The sequence below is a fragment of the Hydra vulgaris genome, chromosome 13 (genome assembly GCF_038396675.1).
Source record: "Hydra vulgaris chromosome 13, alternate assembly HydraT2T_AEP".
NCBI lineage: Eukaryota > Metazoa > Cnidaria > Hydrozoa > Anthoathecata > Hydridae > Hydra > Hydra vulgaris.
The window spans coordinates 56387872-56408669 of record NC_088932.1 but is presented as its reverse complement, the minus strand read 5'-3'; positions in this window follow the sequence as shown (position 1 = coordinate 56408669).

The window sequence follows — 20798 nt, the reverse complement described above, 5'->3', positions numbered from 1 at the left end:
TTTCATCAAACCCAACTTAATATGTAATGGTGGAAGAAGAACATCTTTTGGATCCACAAGTGGTTCAGCAATAACATTTTTTTCATCTGTGTTGAGATTTCTTGCAGGCCAGTCTTCTTTTATATAATGTAAACTTCTGTCTCTACTGTCCCACATACACAAAAAGCAGCAGTATTTAGTATACCCTAATTGCATTCCTAAAAGTATAGCAATGACTTTTAGATCACCACAAATTTTCCATTTGTGTTTATTGTAATTAATTGAGTTGAGGAGAACTTTCATGTTTATATAAGTCTCTTTCATGTGAACTGCATGGCCAATAGGAACAGAAGGAAGACGGTTTCCATTGTGCAGTAATACAGCTTTCAAGCTTAGCTTAGATGAGTCTATGAATAATCTCCATTCAATTGGATCATAGTTCAAATTAAGACAATGCATTAATCCAAAAACATCAATGCAAACAACAAGATTATTTTTTTTCTCAAAAAAAGAAAGCAGATTCTGCTGCCGTTTTCTGTAATGTGAAACCTTGACATCAAGTTGGAGAAGATTCCACTGCTTTAGTCTTGACCCTAGAAGTTCTGCCTTTTCCTGTGACAAGTCCAGATCTCGAACAAGATCACTTAATTCTGCTTGACTCAATCTGTGTGGCACAACATCTGTTAACACAAAATCATGATCATTTGATGTGGAAGGCTTGTTTTCTTCTATTTCTATTTCATTTTCTGCTTCTAACTCACAACTTTGTGGTGGAGTAGGAACTGGTAAATTATCTGAATGTGGAATAGGTCGAATGGCAGATGGAAGATTCGGATATTTAACTGTTCCTACTTTTTTCATTGACAAACCTGCTTTAATGGGTGGGGTCAAGCAGAAATAGCAGTCATCTGTATGATTTTTAGGCTCTCTCCATACCATAGGAACAGCAAAAGCCAAAGATCTTTTTTTATTTTTCAACCATTCTCGTAGTGTAACCGAACAAGAGCTACAGCATATATGTGGAGCCCATGACTTATCCTGGTCCCCTACCTTCATATTGAAATAATGCTTGTAAGCAGTCTGCACAAGAGGTGTCATAGTTCTTTTCTGTGAAGAAAATGTTATTTCACCACAAATGTAACAAAAATTGTCCACTAAATTTACACATTTCCTTGGCATGTTGATTTGTAAAATTATACACTAGTAAATAAATAAATAAAAACTAAGAATAGATTAGACCAGAAACTTTAGCAAACACGCATAACTAGTATCACAAGTTTTAAACATGAACAAAACATTTTGGATAGTCAAAAACAAAATTTAAAAAAAAAAAAAAATGAAAATTTTTACCCTTGCAATATTTGAATAAGCGATCGCGATTTACAAAATCTGGAAAAATATCTGGTCTTTAAAATTTTAGTTTATGCAAGCCGTTTACTTTGTTTTTAAGGAGCAAATTATTGTTAGCGAAAAAGTTATAAAAAACAAAACAAAACAAAACAATAAACTTACGATTACAAATGCAATAACACTCCAGTCACTAACTGCATTATATAAGTAATAAAACTATAATAGTATTATTATTTTTATAAAGCACTTATAACTTTTAAAGTTCATTCATTGTTCAAACAACATTAGTAATTCCAAACTTTAATCAAAGTAAAAAAACATCTGAAAAAATGAAGTGGATAATCAAATATTATTAAAAACTTCATGAACTTCTACAATACAATTATACAACTTTATAAGAACATACTTTATAAAAGGGTTTAGCATTATGAAACGTTACGAACAGTCCGAAAAAACGCGCGCTAATTTAAAAATCAACCAATAAAAAGTTTTTTTTGGTTGATTTTAAAAATAACCGCGCACTTTTACGGACCATTAGAAGCTTTTTTCGTAATGCTAAACTTTTTATAAAGTGCGTTTTTTATGAAGTTGTTTAAGTTCTTTAACACGTTATAAATATTATTTAAATATCCACTCTATTTTTCTAGATGCTTTTTTACTTCAATTAAAATTTGGGATTACTTATGTTATTTAAACTAAGAATGAATTATAAAAGTTATAAGTGCGTTGTAAAAGTATTACACTTATATAGTGTTATTACTTTTATAATGAAGTTACTAGAGTGTTATTACTTTTGTAGTCGTAAGTTTGTTATTTTATACTTTATAACTTTTTCGCTAACAAATTTAAGTTGATTCGCCCTTAAAAACAAAGTACACGGTTTTGCATAAACTAAAATTTTGAAGACCAGATATTTTTCCGGATTTTTCATTTCGCGATCACTTTAATTCAACCCATGCCTTGAGAGAAAATTTTTGCTTTTATTTCTTAAACTAGAGCTAATATGTCATTTTCAATGTCATTTTCGAATTCAGCAGATGGAAATGCATAAGAAATAACTAATTTTGGTTCCGATACAAAATCACTGTTGGGCAGTGTTATTGGCATTGTTTTAATATATTATATTTCTGAAATAAATTTCAAGAAAATTTCTAGTGCAAACATTTATTTTAAGAGTAAACAATTTAGGTAAGTAATTACGATGTATATATACAGCTCTACTAAAAGTATTTGATTAAAAAACATAACAAAAAGACTAGTTCACTTTACCCCATTAGACAGAAAAATGAGCGGGTAAAGTGAGTTAAATTAATTTACAAACTAAAAACTTTACTGTTTTATAACATGATAAAAACTAAATTTTTGTTAAGCAGCATTATATTATCTTCAAAATGTATATAAATAATATAGCTGATATTCGCATTAATAACAACAAATCTTAAATTTCGTAACACCTATCGCAAAAGTTTGAAAATGTAATTTTAAAACTTCCGCAAAACTCGTTTTTTAAAATGGCTTTCACGTAAATAAAAAAAGCTGTATTTAAATTTGATTTTTTTTTGAAAAATTTTAAAATGTTGTATTAAGCAAAAATAATGCTAAATTACTAAACTAAATAACTAAACGAAAAACTTTCAAAACATGATCATTTTTTAATATCAAAAAATAGTTCACTTTACTCCTAGTTCGCTTTACCCCAGTTTACTCTCTATGTGTATATATATATATATATATATATATATATATATATATATATATATATATATATATATATATATATATATATATATATATATATATATATATATATATATATATATATATATGCACAAAAAATACAAACCATCAGAAGTATATATATATACCCTTTTTTTTTTTATTGTGATTATGATAGAGAATTTTATGCTGATTAAGAATCGTATAAAAACATAGGTCTAAAAATCAACAAAAAGTGCTCTAATTCGCTGTTAAAGTTTAAAAAATTAAAAAACGCTAATATTCGCCATTTTTTTTAAACGTTTTTTTTAGCTTTTCAGGACAATATCTGTTTTAAATGAGAGATTAAATATGTGAAATAACGAGGGTTTTATTATATTATATACTGATTTTACAACATTAACGTTAATTTTATCAAATCCAGCACTTTTATTAGATTTAAGGTAAAAAAAAAGCGGTTTGCAGTTCAATTAGTTTTAAATTAGGTTCATCCATAACTTTATCGTAATTTTTTAAATAAGATTCAAATGGTGTTGAATTCATAGGAATTTTTAATGCCAAATTCGGACCAGCATTAGTAAAGAAGCTGTTTAGTTTTTCAGCAGTAATTGATTTACCATAAATTGTGTTTTTATCAATTGTTATTTTTTTGGCAGAATGTTTCTCGCATGATTATTTTTTCCGATTATTTCTTTAATTACACTCCATGTTTTTTTAGTGTTTCGGGTGGCTTTACTTAATAGCTTTGCATAATAAAGCTGTTTTGAGTTCCTTTTTGTATTTTCAAATATATTTTTATAACTTTTATGTCATTTCGTTTTCATAAGTTTTTTTTTCAAGTACTTATCATATAACTTCTGTTTTCTTTTTAAAGATTTTAGTAACCCGTTAGACATCCATGGAGTTAAAACAATTTTGGTCTTCACAATTATTTATTTTTTTCACGAAATGCTCGATCATATTGCTTGCAGAATTGATTTAAAAATACATTATGGTTTAAAAATAACTAAAACTTTTTTTAAATTTTTTTTACTTTATTTTCATTGTTTTTTATACAACAAATAACATATTGGATTGCTTAGAAGCCTGATAAATAAGTTTAATTTGTTGCGAAAAAGAATGGCTGACATAGCGTTTACTTTAAAATAAGAATGCAGGTAATTTCTACTTTGCTTTGAAACGTTAAAGAAAGATTTTAAGACAATTCGTCTAACTATATCAATGCTATTTAGAAACTTATTGTTGCTTCCACACAGTTCTAATCCGTATAACAACGTTGGAACAGCTTAGGAATTAAACAAATGAATTATGGTAGCAGGCTGGCAAAAGCGATGTCCATTTAATTATAAGAGCTCTTGCAACAGATAAAAATTGCGTTACACATTTAGTTATAACTGTTTTTTGGAATGTTTCTATCATGTTTTTGTTCTTATTATTTCAATGGAAAAGAAGATATTTTAGATTGCTTTGAGACTTGATAGGAGCACCGTTAATATAAATAACGCTATTTGTAATCGAGCTTATTCCAGATATTAAAAATTTAGTTTTTTTTGTATTTACAGTGTTGTGCAAATTAATTGCATCAAATTTAAAAAGAATAAAAGTTCAGGAAATTTTAAGTTTTCTTACTCTAATAAAATAAAAACTCATGCACTAATATTTTATGTGTCCTCCTCGTGCTGCTATGACTTTCTGCACACGATTTGACATGGAATCCACTAAGTTTTTACAAATGTTTTGGATTTCTGTGTCTTCGATCCAAATCTGAAGGATAGTGGTGGTGAGCTTAGTTTAAGTTGTGCAGTCATGTTTTCGCAGTCTTTTTTTTACAATTGCATAGAGATTCTCAATTGGATTAAGATCTATGGAGTTGCCAGGCCATTTAAGTGTTTTAATATTATTTTTTACCATGAATTTCTTGACTTTTTTGGATGTATGGCATGTAGTTAAATCCTGCTGTAATATTCTATTTCCATTTGGAAATACTTTTAACATCTCTGGAATTAAATGTGTTTGCAGAACCTCAATGTAAGTGGCAGATTTCATCATACCAGTAACTGGGTAGAGTCTTCCTGCTCCAAAATCAGATAAACAACCTCAAAACATCTTCTTTTCTGGATGCTTGGCATATTTTTCAATGTTTTCGGGTTGTATAAGCTCACCATCAGAACGACAAACAAATTGTGACCGCTGGTCTTGCACTTCAAAATGTGATTCATCCGAAAATAAAACCTCCAATCAATAAATAAGTAAGTTAACTGATATCAAGTCTCTTCAATTTTATAGCTTCAATTTTTTAAAATAGTATGACTATATAAATATAATAAATCAAATAGTTGTAAATTTAATAAACACATTTTGTCTTAATCTTCTTATTTAGTCCACTTTTTGTATTCCTTTGCCTACAAGAAACGCTTCTTCTTCATGATATCTGTAAGTAATGGTTTCTTAAAAGATTTTCTGGCAAACCTTCTAACAGCTATTAACCTCCTCCACACAGTACTCGAGCAGACATGAATGTCACGCATACCTAAATCATTCATAATTTGGTCACTTGTCTTTTTTGGATTTTTGATACTCTCGAGCATCAGATATCGGTCATCTCTTTCTGTGGTCTTTCGTTTTCGACCACATTTTCTTTGTCTTAATGGTGATAAGCTGCCTGTTGCAATGTAATGCTTCTTAACCCGGCTAACTGTAGATTGGTTTACCGAACACAATGTGGTTATCTCCCGTTGAGATTTATCAGAATATTTAAGTAAAGTTAATATTTTAGATCTTTTTCTTGATGTAGTGTCCATCTTTGTTTATTTACATTTTTTTATCCTATTTTTATTTATTTATTCTTCTAATTACAGTTAAATTATAAAAAACTCTGTGTTTTCTATAATTTAACTTTCTATGAAACAAAAAGTAAAAAGAAAAAAAATGATAACTTGCACAATACTGTCGTTTAATAAAGTTAAATACTTTTGAACAATGTTATTAAGACTCTGAAGACCAGAAATAGCGGAAATTTGTAAAACTATATCATCAGCATACGCAATGACACCTGTGTATACCCCATTTATTGAAGTTCCAACTTTTGATTCTGAAACAATTTTCTCTAGAAGATTTTCGGTGTAGATATTGTAGAAATGAGGCGACAGTATGGATCCTTGATCCCGAGACAGTCTAAATATTTTTGATGTACATCCAAGATATGATAAATTAGTAGTACTAATGTCAAATAAAAAAGCGAGCTAAAGATCAAAGATCATTCATTCACAAATTAAATTACTAAAGTGTCATTAGGATTGAAATTTTTGAAATTTGAAGAATTTGTTCGTGAACAAAATCTTTTTAATATTGAGCATCATTAATTAATTATTATAAACAGTTAACTTTTAGTTGCCAGCAAGCAAAAAACTTCATAGTTATGTTAATTTCTGCTTGTTGACAATTTTAAAATTGTTTAATTTATTCGGCAAGGCGAAAAATAAAATTGTCATACCTTCCGCTGCATTTTTGAAATTGAGTTTTGCAACAATTCATTGTCTTTTATTATCTAATGTTCGGTTAGTAACCAAATGCCCTTTGGTCCGTGTTAAATGTTAATTTAAATGTTAAAACTGTCCGTTTTAAATATTAAGCGAGTTGCGGCATGTAATCCAAAAATTAAAAAACTTATTAAAAAAAAAACATTTCAAAATCCGTGGATAACACCGGGTATCATAAAATCATCAAAAAAAAAACAACGCTTCTATGAAAAATTTATTAAAAAAAGAACCTTTGAAAATGAGTCGAATTATAAAAACTACAAGCGACTTTTTGAATCAATTATAAAGTCCTCAAAAAAATCGTACTATACTAACCAGTTAATAAAATTTAAAAACAGTTCGCAAAAAACATGGCGTTTAATAAATGACGTCATTGGTAAAAAAAAGTATAAATAGTAACAGTCTTCTTTTTAAACTTAATAAATCTGATTTTAAATCATACCTAACCGCTAATAATACCATAATGGAAAATAATAAATTAACTAAAAAAGAATTATTAAATGCTGCCCCTAATTTAAAACCAAACATAAGTCTAGGTCTTGACGATGTTTGCAGTAATGTAATAATAAAATCAATATCTTATTTAAAATCTCCGCTCATGCATATTTTTACTTTGTCTCTTGAGCAAGGAATCTTTTCTGATAAATTTAAACTTGCAAGGGTGGTACCAGACTTTAAATCTGGAGATGATACCAGCATTTCCAATTACAGACTAATCTCAATACTACCATGCCTTTCAAAACTATTAGAATACATTATGCATCATAGACTATTTACCTTTCTAGAAAAAACAATATTCTTTATAACAAACAATTTGGATTTAAAAAAAATCACTCCACAGATCAAGCAATTATTCATCTTGTTCAAAATATTTTTCAGGCATTTGATGAAAACAAAATATACGCTAGATGTATTTATTGATCTTAGCAAAGCGTTTGACACTGTTGATCATTATATTCTATTAAATAAACTTGAAAATTACGGGATTAAGCACTCAAATTTTAAATGGTTTCAAAGCTATTTGTCAAATAGGAAACAATGCATTTCATTTAGCTGCGGAAAAACTGATAATATGAATATAAAATATGGTGTTCCACAAGGGTCAATTTTAGGACTACTCTTATTTTTAATTTATATTAATGATTTAAGCAAATCTTGTAAGGTACTAAACACTATTTTGTTTGCGGATGATACAAATTTGTTTCACGCTTGTCACGATATTAAAATGTTGTTTAATTCAGTTAACATGGAACTCATAAAACTCACAGAATGGCTTAGTGCAAATAAATTATCAATTAATTTAGATAAAACAAAGTATTCTTTTTTCCATCGCTTTCATGAACGCGATAAAATCCCTTTAAAACTTCCAAAACATTGGCAGTCAATTTATAAAAACTTTAAAACTTCCAAAAAAACTTCCAAAACTTCCAAAAAATTGGCAGTCAATTTATAAAAAGAGAACAGTCATTAAAATTTTTAGGAGTACTCCTTGACGAAAACATTACTTGGACAAATCATATACATTATCTTGAAAGTAATGGTTGTATTTATATTTTTATACGGCAAAAAATAAAGAGAAAAAAGAAAAAAATTACTTTTTAATTCATTTTATTGTCCTGATAAAAAGCGAACAACCTAAATAAACAGAAAAGTTGTGTTATTTACTATTGCATTTGAAAACGAAATTTTTTTCTTAAGTTTAATAAAAAAGAAAAACAACAAATAGGGGAAAGAGGGCTAAATAGTACCCCCTAAGGAAAAAAATTAATAAAAATAAAACTAAATGTAGTAAAAAGTTTATTTTTAAATAGAAACAAGCATTGATGAAACTAAAACAAACAATCATGATTTCAAGATGTAAATATTAAAATAAAGAGCACACTAATAAAAACTAAAATTAAACAAGGTGGTACTAATTACCCACAAGAAGGTTCAAATAGTACCACTAGTGAGGCTAATAAGTATCAAAGGGTATGAAGAAAAAAAAAGCTCAGCACTAATAATAAGTAATAAATAAAACAATAACTGGTTCATTCTACACTTGTAAAATATATTTATTGACATAATTCACATATATAACTATCATGTGACCAACTTTGAGACTCAGATGATGAGCATGCAACATGTACCCGTGCTCCACAAATTAAACACTGGATCATATCCTCCTCAATGTCCTCATCACACATGAAGCAGTACCAACGCTGTCCTTTGTTATCTTTAGAGGTTGGGGTAATTAGTACCACAGGTACAATTCACCCCATCATCACAGGTACGATTTACCCGACTATGACTAAACAAATTTTTTTACTTCAGTGTTTTAATGGGCAAAGTGAATCGGAAAAAAACATATTTATTAATGAAGAAGAATGGATGGGCTAACACCATAAAAAAATATAAATAAGTTACGTATATCCACGCCTGCAAGGTACGACTAGTAGGACAGTGTAAGGAGTCGTCCATAAAGTACGTACGCAAAAAATTTTGAAATTTGACCCTCCCTCCTCCCCCCTGTTGCCATGCTTACTTTTATCCCCCCCCCCCCCTAAAAAGTACGTACGTTTCTCAAATACCCCCCCCCCAACTTTATTTTCTCAATAAAAATGTTTATTTAAAAAAAAAAAACGGAGAGTACCTTAGATACTTTATACGACCCCAAAACTTTTTGTTTGCGCATTTTAAAAATGTCCTTAAGTATATATGCAAATAATAATTTAAATAAATTTAAACTGTTTTAGAGTAGAGCGTATGTTTGGCCGAGAGGTTAATGCGGTGGAAATAGTCGGCGGAGATCCAGGTTTGATTCGCGGAGAAATCCGTATAATCATTTTTCTTTGTTTTAATAACGAATCAAATATATATAAACTATACTTTTGGTATAAGGCGGACGTTTTTTTCTGGCACCCCTCTTTAGTAAGTAAAAAACGAGTCTTACGCGAGATCAGTAATATTGAAAACAAAGGGTAAAACCCAATGATGAGGGTAGCCTATACCTCTTAATTGGAAGGGGAGGGGGCAACAGGAAATTTTATGCCCTTTTGCTAATTTAAGAAGCTTTTTATTTTAGCAAAACCTAGCGGTCAAATTTGGAAGATTTTGAGACGCCAATGACACGTTTTATTTTTATTTTTTTTTGGGGGGGACTCCGATCCATCAACCACGGCCCTGCTAAAACCTGTTTTTTGTCAACTCAAAAAATTGGTCTTCCTCATGGCTAGTATATAAGAAGTGGCATGTGTGCATGGGCCTCCGCAGGATGTTTTCATGTTCCAGATAGAACACTTTCACACATCATGTAAACTTAAGTTTGTTTATATGCCAAATGAGGTGGCCTTGCAAAAAATTAGGATGGCAGAGGCCTGGGAACAAAAAGCCCTAAAACGTTTGCCTCCCCCCTTCCCGGTAAAGTTAAAAGTTAAATTTAAAGTTTATTTAAAGTTTTGCTACATATTTCCCTGAGGGAAATATGCAGCAAAACTTTTAACTTTACCATCTAAAACTAAATTTAAATTTATCGACAGATTTTAATTTTTGTAGAAAAATATTGTAAATTACAAAAAAGTTATGACCATGCAAAATTTACTTCCCTCTCATTTTGGGGGTCGGAATATTTGCATGGTCATAACTTTTGTAATTTAAAATATTTTTCTACAAAAATTAAAATCTGTCAATAAATTTAAATTTAGTTTTAGATAGTAAAGTTGAAAATTTTACTACATTAGTGCCCTCACGTATGGGCAGGGGAGGGTAAGCGTTTTAGGGCTTTTGTTCACAGGCCTCCGCCATCCCGATATTTTGCAAGGCCTCCTCATTTGGCATAGATATAAACAAACTTAAGTTAGGAGTTTACACGATGTGTGAAAGTGTCCTATCTGGAGCATCAAAAAATTCTGAGGGTGCGATACATGTGTGTGCATAGAGAAAAACTATACCCTCTAGTCCATATACCATACATCTTTTTATGTTGGCGAACTAGAATCTTTAGTCAGAATGTAACTTTTCTATTGATTAGCTGGTTAATTGTGATAAATTAGAAAATCGAAGTACTTACTTTTACATTGAACCCCCCCCCCCCATACGCTTTTGTACGCTTTTTGAAGAACTCCCCCCTCCCCCTATGAGCGTACGTACTTTATGGACGACCCCTAATTATTACATCAAATAGTGTAAAAAAAGGGAAACAGACTTACCTCCTTTCTTTAACGTTCGATTCCGCCATTTTTTGGTCAGTATACATATTTCATCTGCTGGCTTGATTTTATCGTGTTTCCACCAATTTCAACGAATTAGAAAAAGAACAATGACGCTGGTACGAATTGCACAGCGGTACTAATTACCCCTCTTTCCCCTAATAAATATTATTTGGGCACCCATAACACTCCAGCAAGAACCAAAACTGGCTTGGTTAATCCCCGTTAATGTTATATTTTATTTTAAATTAAAAAACAATTTTATAAAATATTTAAAATAATTAAACTGAATACTTGCGACTAAAAGAAATTTTATTTATGAAATACTACTATAACAATCATAATAAATATGTGTTCAAATAAATGTTTCGTCTGACTCCTGATCTAAAGTTTTGTTGAATGACGATTCTAAACCCACAGTTTCGTCAGATGATGATTCTAAATCAAATTAGTGTTTTTATAGTTGGTTTTATTTCCATTTTAGAATAAATTTTTCTGCTTTTCTGTACTGGCCTTCTCAACATATTTCAGCCCATAATTAAACTGCAGGATTCAAATCAAATTCAACACTTTTTTTGTTTTATCCATGCACACCTGAATTAAATTGTTCTATCGTTTTTCATTTAAGCGATTTAGTATCTATTATAATTCGATTCATAGGAGGAAAAAAAACGCTCAACTTTTCCATTCGAAACAGGCAATACAAACAACAGTTCAACAAGAAGCAGTTCTGGATTTCACTCTTTTTTAAAATAACTCGAAAAAATCCGGTGCCAAACATTTGACAGTATAATCAGCTAGGCTATGCCAAGCATCTAACATATTGTTTACACTCCCAGTGAAGCCAGCATTACGTAACGGTATACTATAAAAGTCATACAATTTTTTGATGTTATCATTAGCAAATGAATTATTGGTGTTATTTTGTAACCAACCAGCAGTGTTTAGAATTAACATTCAATACATGTCATGAACTGAATTTTGAGTTTCTAAATGCTCTTCTATGGATTTGGTAATTAATGCTACAGTCATTGTTTTTGAATTCTTTACTAAAGTTAGTACATTTTTAAAATAATTAAGCACAACATCCTGAAATGAATACTTTAGATTACTGTTTGTTACTTTTGCAAGAAAACGTTTGACTGTTGGTAAATCATTAAAATATTTTTTCTGTAAGTGAAACTAACTGTTTTTTGTAGGCGAACCTAACTGTTTTTAGCTTGTTCAACAAATCCAGAAGATGCTGCTAAATCAATTTTGTTGTTTTGAAAAGGTAACAACAACAACTTAGCTGGTGATAAAATTTCTATAAATAATGCTATATAAAGAGGTTCCGTGATTTCACTTCTGATGGTACCCTTTAAAGTTTGCTTTTTCTGCTTGTGTAAATATTCTCTTTTTGTAAATATTGCTCTTTCTGCTTGTGTAAATAAAGCTCAAACCTGCAGACATGTTTTCGAGATGTTTCATATAAACTCCATATATATATCTAAAATCATCTCAAGTGTTTGAATTTTATGTGAAATCCAGCGTGTTCCTTTTTATTATAGCAAAAATAATTTATGATTTTATAAAATTTTCCTTGCATAATATATTTTACTGCATACAATTTTTTTGTTGCTCAGTACCCGATTGTAGTATAAATTTATGTATTTATATAATAACTTTATTTATATATTTATATAATAACTTTATTTATACTTATTTATATAATAACTTTATTTATACTTATTTATATAATAACTTAATTACCCTATTGTAGTATAAAATGTTTTGTTGTATAAAAAAAAGAGAATTTAATAAAGTATAATATTTTATAAAGCACCTTTTTTAAAAATAAAATATTAAAAAAAATTAAATGCAAATACCTGCAAGGTCAAATGCATTACCCTGTTCAAGGATAGCAGTAAGCTCTCTTAACTGCCTTAACTTTTTGGGGGATTTCAAATGTTATACATTTTCAAAATGATTTTGTCAACTTCATTAAACGCTTTAATTTCTGCAAATTTATCTTTTAATGCTAACTCTAGGCAATGTGCAACACACCAACCAAAAGTTAACCATGGAATTTCTGTCTAAAGTAATAAATTTATACTTGTCCTACTTCCTCTATTTACAGCTGCGCCATCAGTGCCAAAACCAACTAACTTAGTTTTATAATTTTCGATGCCTTTTGATTCAAAAGATTGACTGATTATATAGAAAACTCCATTAGATGTTCCATATTCAAGATCAGAAAAAAGAAGAACATTTAACGCGGATCTCAGCCTTTACTATAAGAGTTGGACCGAAGCTGATAATAAATATAGCTTCTTTTTCAATCACGAAACATCGGTTGATGCATCAATCAAAATACTTAAATAATTTCGTACTTTCAATTTGTTCCTAAGACTGTTTAACAAACTCAATCCAATGTAGTCAATAAAAGTTCCACAAGTTATTTTGTTTCTATAAGCTTGGCCGAATTCTAACCCTGATTTCCTTCCAAGCGTAGTATTTCTGGGTATAAGCGGAAGCTCTTCTTTAGCAATAAAGTATGCGACCTCAAATTTTTTCCTGGTTAAATTTAAATCTTTCTTAATCATGGTTTTCAGGCTTGATAAAATGTCAGTTTGCCGCATTGCTATTTCCAGGTTGCTTAATATATCAATACGTTCGCTCACATCCATCCCTTTACTTTTCATTGCAAATTCAGATGCTCTTTGATGTGGCAATCCATTTGCATGATCAACTGCGCCACTGCGAGGTATTCGAAAACTACCTTAATTGCTTCCCCATTCCATGTAAATCTTTTATAAGTATAGCATACTGACGACATACAGTACATTTTAATGCAGTAGCATTTCCATTATTTTCTATCTCTGACCATGATTTGCATTATATTTTGCAAGAGTAGTATTTACCCATTTTTGAGCTGTCGTTAGCTGTAAATTTCTACTGTAGACTATTTTTTTTTCAACCGGTGCACAGTGACTCAGGACGATCAAAAAACGGCAAAAAATAAATAAAATTTGACATAAGTTGTAAATAAATAATGTTATTTATCAAAATATTAATTTTTGGGTCAAAGATTTCAAATTTGTCAATAAATTTTTTTTATGCGCTTCTTCAACGCGTATAATGCGCGTATGCGCGCGTTAAAGGTGACTATACGCGTACAAAATATTTTTTATTTAAGTTTTAGAATCTTCAAGACAAACAAATTATCTTGATTAATTGCTTTACTTGATATTTAAAAAAAAATTGTTTTTAAAGGATGTTGATACATAGAGAAAAAAAACTATATTTTGTTACATTTATTTTATTATTTGCATTACAATCAATTTAATAACTTCGTTTGGTAACGGTTTTGCTCAATAGCTCTTATGTTTTCTAAAAGATATGCTTGATACTTTTGGATCTGATCTTACTAGAAGGTAGTACATCTGATTCATCATTGTGTTTAACCTTGATATTTTTGCCGTGTGCTTAAGTCTAGAGTTTCTTATCTGTTTATTTAAACACTCCAATGCATCTTCCAAATATATCCCAATTGGCAAAGGTAATTTATGTGATATAGAAGAACTATGCAGTAGCAGTTTATGTACAGTAGGAGGCATAACCTACCAGTCGTACAAACTAACTATACGTTTAGCTGTTTCAGTGCAGTATAAATCTAGTTCATTGATATTAATATAATATCCACAAGATATTTTTATAAGAATATTATGCAATCTTTCAATTATACCACAATCAACTTTAGCAATTTTAGAAAAAACTTCACTATTTTTAAATGCTCTTCTTGCAGTATTGTCGTCATTGGTATTTCCAGACACAGTTTTAGGCATGTCAACATATAGGCTTAACCGTTTTCTGAAGAGTACCTGAATCTCTTTTTTTTTAAGTCTACAGATAATTTTTCCTCAATTGTTTTTGGCTTATACTTTTTAATTTCAATTTTATAACTCAAATGAAGAATATATTCCAAGCATCTTATCCAGCAATCCAAAGCTGAAACTCCTAGCCCCTAGGCTGACTCATTCTCAGTTTTTGCTTTTAATAAATCAATAGTGTTCATTTTGTTGGGTTTAGCATTGCACACATTGCATGATTGAGTGGATTTTGTATCTGTAAGTGTGTTAACTACTTTATTATCAAACATTGTAAGATCAACTCTATAGCTGATATTAAAGGTCACCTTTCTTCCTGCAATATCAAAAACTTTTCAAAACGTCTTTAAGGTATTTATTTGATTGTTTAGATTTGATTCTTCTTCTCTGGATAAAATTGGACTCTCTTTTTTATATTGTAGATGAAGAGGTCTACAAAAGTGACAATTTGAAGGATTTCCATTTTTCCAAATTTTGCCATCTTCTACTTTGAGCAATAGAGGCACAAAAGCTGTACTAAAAAGATTTTCTTCACACGTATTTCTGTTTATAAATACTTTGGCTCGATGTTCTATCAAAACCAATCTTTCCATATAAAACTCCAAATATTTCGTTACCTTGACCACAATTAGGCATATCAATCATTTCAGTTATTCTACTCACAGTTTGATCTAACATGCTTTAAAGAGTTTTGCAGAAATTTCAGAAAAGTGTATATTCTCAGGATAGCATTTCAATTTTTCCTCAAAAATATCGTACAAGGTAGGATAAATATGTACATTGTGTACCAGAGCTGAGTTTTTGATCATTTGATATTGTTTATCGCTGAGATTAGTGTTCATTTTTAACGCAAGAGCTCCTCTACACTCATATTAATGGGAAAGGTTTTATCCAAAGTTTCATCAACTTTTTCTATCTCTAAAACATTAGAAATATTGTTTTTTAAAATAGAAGCTTTTTTTTTTCTTCAGCAGCTGCACTTTTTGCAGAAGCTAAAATAGAGCTTCATGATGTCCAGTGAAAAAAAAAAGAAAAGAACTATTCTTTTCTTTTTTTTTTCTTTTGCTTCGCTCTCCAAAAACACTCCATTGTTTATGGGGCCTTCCAGAACCAAAATACCCATTTTTATTGTTCATAAGATTTTTTTGAAGCCAACGATTTTCTTTTTGTATAAATGTATCATAATTTTTTCCACATTGTTTTAGTCCATAATCTTGTCCATATTGTTTTAGTTTTTTCTTCACCTTTGAATTAAATATAACTAAAGCAACCTTTACTTTATTTAAGTTTTCCTTGCAAATTTCTTCAGTATTCAGTATTAAATCCTTCCATAATCTTAATTTATCCACTCCTAATTCACGTATAATTGGGATAAGATCTAATCTTTTCATTGTTATTGTTTTTAAGAACCATCAATATAATAAAGCTAATATATCAGAAACATTTTAAATTACATTATATATTTTTTTACTTAACACTGTTTAAAATTTTATTTTGTTATGGCTTTAACAATTGTCACATTGTTACATCTTGTAAAAACACTATATTACTAAGTTAACTTTATATTACAGGAAATAATAAAGTTGTTCAGTTAAGCTTTTTCAAACATGTTGTACTTATCGAATAATAAATCGTTCTTTAAAATTGTCAATAAATATTTTAACAAAATTTTAAATAGTATATAATGACAAAAGCACGTTTTTTAAAGCTATATTTAATATTTATGATTTAAAAACTATATTAGAGCAAGTAATGCAAGTAAAAAAAGTAATACAAGTAAAAAATTTAAGTTTCCCGCCATTTTCATATGTTTGATTATAACAAAATACTTTCAAAAATGGCGGAAAACAAGATTTTTAAGTGTTTGACAACACTTGTATTTCTTTAATAACTTCCAATACCGCAGGAGACCGCAGTAATCTCTTTATATTTTAAAAGTAGAAATGTTAACTAACTAGAAAAAAAAAATATAATTTTGGAACTCGGTGGAACATTTTTTTAGCTGATTTATAAACCAAAAAAATGCAATTATTTGCTGCCTTTTTTTCCAAAAAGTCTTCAAACTTGAACAAAAAAATCAGACTTTTTTTTTCTTTTTAGTAAATTTGAAATATATAGGGTCAAAAGATTATCTTCAAAATAAATATACACTTTTATTTAAATTAAAAGTACTCTATTTTAGTTAAATAAAAATCTCACATTTTTCAGATTTCTTTAAAAATAATAACAAATTTTTTCACTTCTTTTTACTATAAAATACACAATAAAAGATTTATCAAAAAATTATTTATTCTTTTAAAATAAATAATTATTGCAATTTAATATTATTCAAAAAAGGGCACTTAATTTATAAAAAAGTTGTGAGGGGTTTATTACCATTTTTTTGTTGTTTTGAGTCACTGTGCGGTTGTTTTAACTTTGATTCAAGTATTATCAAAAATGAAATCGTTGTTTATCTTTTTTTAATGAGTTGATTCGCCTCCATTTTAATAGGTTGACGTTTGATAAATCTTTTAAAATTCAATAATAGAAAAAAAAGGTCATACGCGCAATAATAATTTTAAATTTATTTAAAAATAATTCATTCGTGGCTAAGGGCGGAAAAAGCTACGAGAAAATAAATGAAAAGATTGAATGAAAAAAAAATGTTCTTAGTTACACACTTAGTTACCACAATTTCAAATAATAATTAATTAAGAAATTTAATCTTTAAAGTTAACGACGTTAAAGAAGAAAATGATTGTACATTAGGATGCTGACTTTTTGGTATCTCCAGTATAAAATCTTTGGTATCTCTTTGTTAAATCTTTTGGTATCTCCTGTATAAAAATTTTGGTTTCCTGTATAAAAAACAGATGAAATTGGTTTTATTTAATTTTTGAAAAAGGTCACCCACCACAGCTCCCATATTTCAGTGAATTTTTTTTCTTCAAAAGTATGTCAACCTGGGTCTCAAAAGAACCAAGATTTCATAGAGATTTCAGAAATAATAATGATTTCAAATAAAAATAAGTTGTTTAAAATATATATACAAAAAAATAACATTTTTAACTAAAAACTGAAAAGGTCGTTTTTTATGGCATTTTGTTTGCAATATATTTAAAAAATAGGTTTCATTAGAAAAGTTTATGAATTTTGAAATTACTATAAAATTCTGGTTCTTTTGAGACCCAGGTTGATATACTTTTGAAGAAAAAAAATTAACTGATATATGGGAGCAAGTGTGTAATCAAGGGTCATGGTGGGTGACCTTTATCAAAAACTTAAATAAAAGCAATGACTTTTAAGTTACTTTCGAACCAAAGTTCATCTGTTTTTTATACAGGAAATTGAAGATACCAAATATTTACCAAAATGTCAACACCCTAATGCACATTTTGCTCATTAAAATCATTTTAAAAACTGCTCATGTTAATTTAAATAGAGTTAATAAAATTAGTTAATAATAATTTCATTAACTCTCGTGCGAAGATTTTGTTTAAACTAAATATTTAATTCTAAGAAGACAATCGTTTTATGAAATACCACTATAAAAATTCCTAATTTATATTTCATTTATCGCCTACAGTATATAATATATATATATATATATATAGGTTAAACTATTTCAAAAGTTTGGAGAAGAAATAAGATACAAACAAATAAAATAAATAAAAAGAAACAATTTTACCTTTGAATTTTTAACTCAAGAATAACATTGAAATTAATTTTTTGATCTTTTAGATCCCAACAATCTATTGCATAGTTTAAATTTTGAAGCTCTTTTTTTGGAAATATATTTGTTAGGACATAAACTTTTACTTTTTTGTTTGTTTTGCATTAAGTTTAATAGATTTCATTTCGGTTCATTTCGGTTGCACAAATCTTTGACATCATCTAAAAAAGGATGCGAATGTTTTGAACTGCGTATTCAAAATATCTAAGACTTCCAATTAATGTTGTATTAATATTATATATATATATATATATATATATATATATATATATATATATATATATATATATATATATATATATATATATATATATATATATATATATATATATTAATTTTATATATATATAATAATATTATATATATATATATATATATATATATATATATATATATATATATCAACTCACAAAATAAACTTTGGGAAGGAAAAATATTTTACCTATCTGATTACCGTGTGCAGTCCATATTTGTTAATTAAATTTATTAATCTAAATAAAATCATCATATAGCTATATAGTTTAACTACTAGTTAGTATTCGATAACTAAATAGTTGAGTTTTTTAGCATTAAAAATTGAATGCGTGATTGAAAAATATTTTTAAAATGGTTAAAAAACTATGTTTTTTAACCATTTAAAAAATATTTTACATTCACGCATGCGTAAAAGTAGCACACAGAGAAGAGAATAAACCTCTTTTGGATGCGGACGTCCAATGGACGTCCGAGGACGTACTATTTTGGACTTGGACTTTTTTTGACGTCAATTGGATGTCCCAAGGCGTACCATTTTGGACTTGAACGAATGGACATAAACAGTACATTCTTTGCCTATTGGGTATAGCATTCTTTTTGAAAAGTCTTAATTGCTTAACTATTTCAGTATCAGAAATTACTATAAAATTTTGAACCAGCTTGTAGTTTACTAACAAAACGTAGAATCAACTTGTAGTTCACTAACAAAATGCTATTGCACCAAAAAAAATAATTCCGACTAATCCTTTAAAGATAAAATGATGCTTATAGTGGGAAAACAAGCTACTTTGAAATGTAAGGCTTGAATGTCTTTGACAAACCAACTTAATACAGTCAATAATAACTTTCATTTTAGGATAAGTTTCTTTGAAACATTACGGTTTGTTAAGTTTTAGGTGATTTAAATTAGGCCAAAATAGTATTGCACCAAGTTTAAGGTATACCAAATTTGACCTATAATAAGACCTTGACATAGTAGATTTTGGTCACTTAAATAACCATGAAGTAAAATTTAAATAAAAAAAGTCTAAGCCTTGTTAAAAACATAAATAGTTGGTCAATCGGTTATATTTTTATATTATTTCATGTGTGACCTATAACCAGAATCTTGTTATAGGTCAAACATATAATAAAATTTTATGTTTGACCTATAACCAGATTCTGGTGTAAAATATGAAGGATATGTAAACAGTTTTTTGGGTAACTTTTCCTCAAAATGATGTTAAGGATAATACTTCATATTTTCACATTCATTTCAAGGATTTAAATATTCAAATAAAATGACAAACTTTTTTTTTCTCATGCCAGTGAACAAGTTAAAACATTTATCATCTTTTTTGTAGCTAAACACGTTTTTCAAGCAAGACATATTCATAAACTACTACCAGTCTTTTTTAGATGCTTCTTTAATTCGGATAACAACAACTTACAGTTTTGAAAATTTTCACTATTTGTGAAATCCAGTTATGTATAAGGGTGTATACGTATTACACCGGACCACACCTGACCGCACTGGACCACACTGGAGTCTGAAAACCATTTTAGTTGAGCTTAAGTCATATAGTGCAATAGAAAGTGTACTCACATTAAAAATAGTAATTTTCACAAATATTTTTTTGTCGTGATTTCTAGACAGATTATTTAAAAACTAATAACATTTAGTAAAATATATATTTTTATTATTTTTTCTATAATATAACATTTAGTCATTGATCATGACCAGGCAAAATAAAGTTAGAAGCCAAGTAAGAACAGATATCAAAAGAAGGCTTCACTAGAGCATTTAGAAAAGAATTTTCGTTAAATGCGTACGTATTGTAAATATTCTCAAATTGTAAAATAAAACAAGCTAAAAATAAAAATGTTGTAGTTTGTTCTTGAAAAATAAAAAGATTGTACAAAAACTTTTTAAATATCCAATATAAAGTGATGGGTTACATTTTGATTTTGATTTTACTACCTTTAAAAATTGGCTTGGTTTTAGTTCAAAATCAGCAAGATCACACAAAGAACGACCTGTTTCAATATGTTTGCCTTCGTATAATAACTTGAGCTTTTCAACTAAATCTGCTGAGTTTTCTAATGCGTATAACTTTTAAGCACATGATTAATACTTTTGCTGTTGTTTTTTGTCCGATTAGGAAGACCAATAACAACGTTGTTGCGAAGATTTACCACTAAGCGAGTA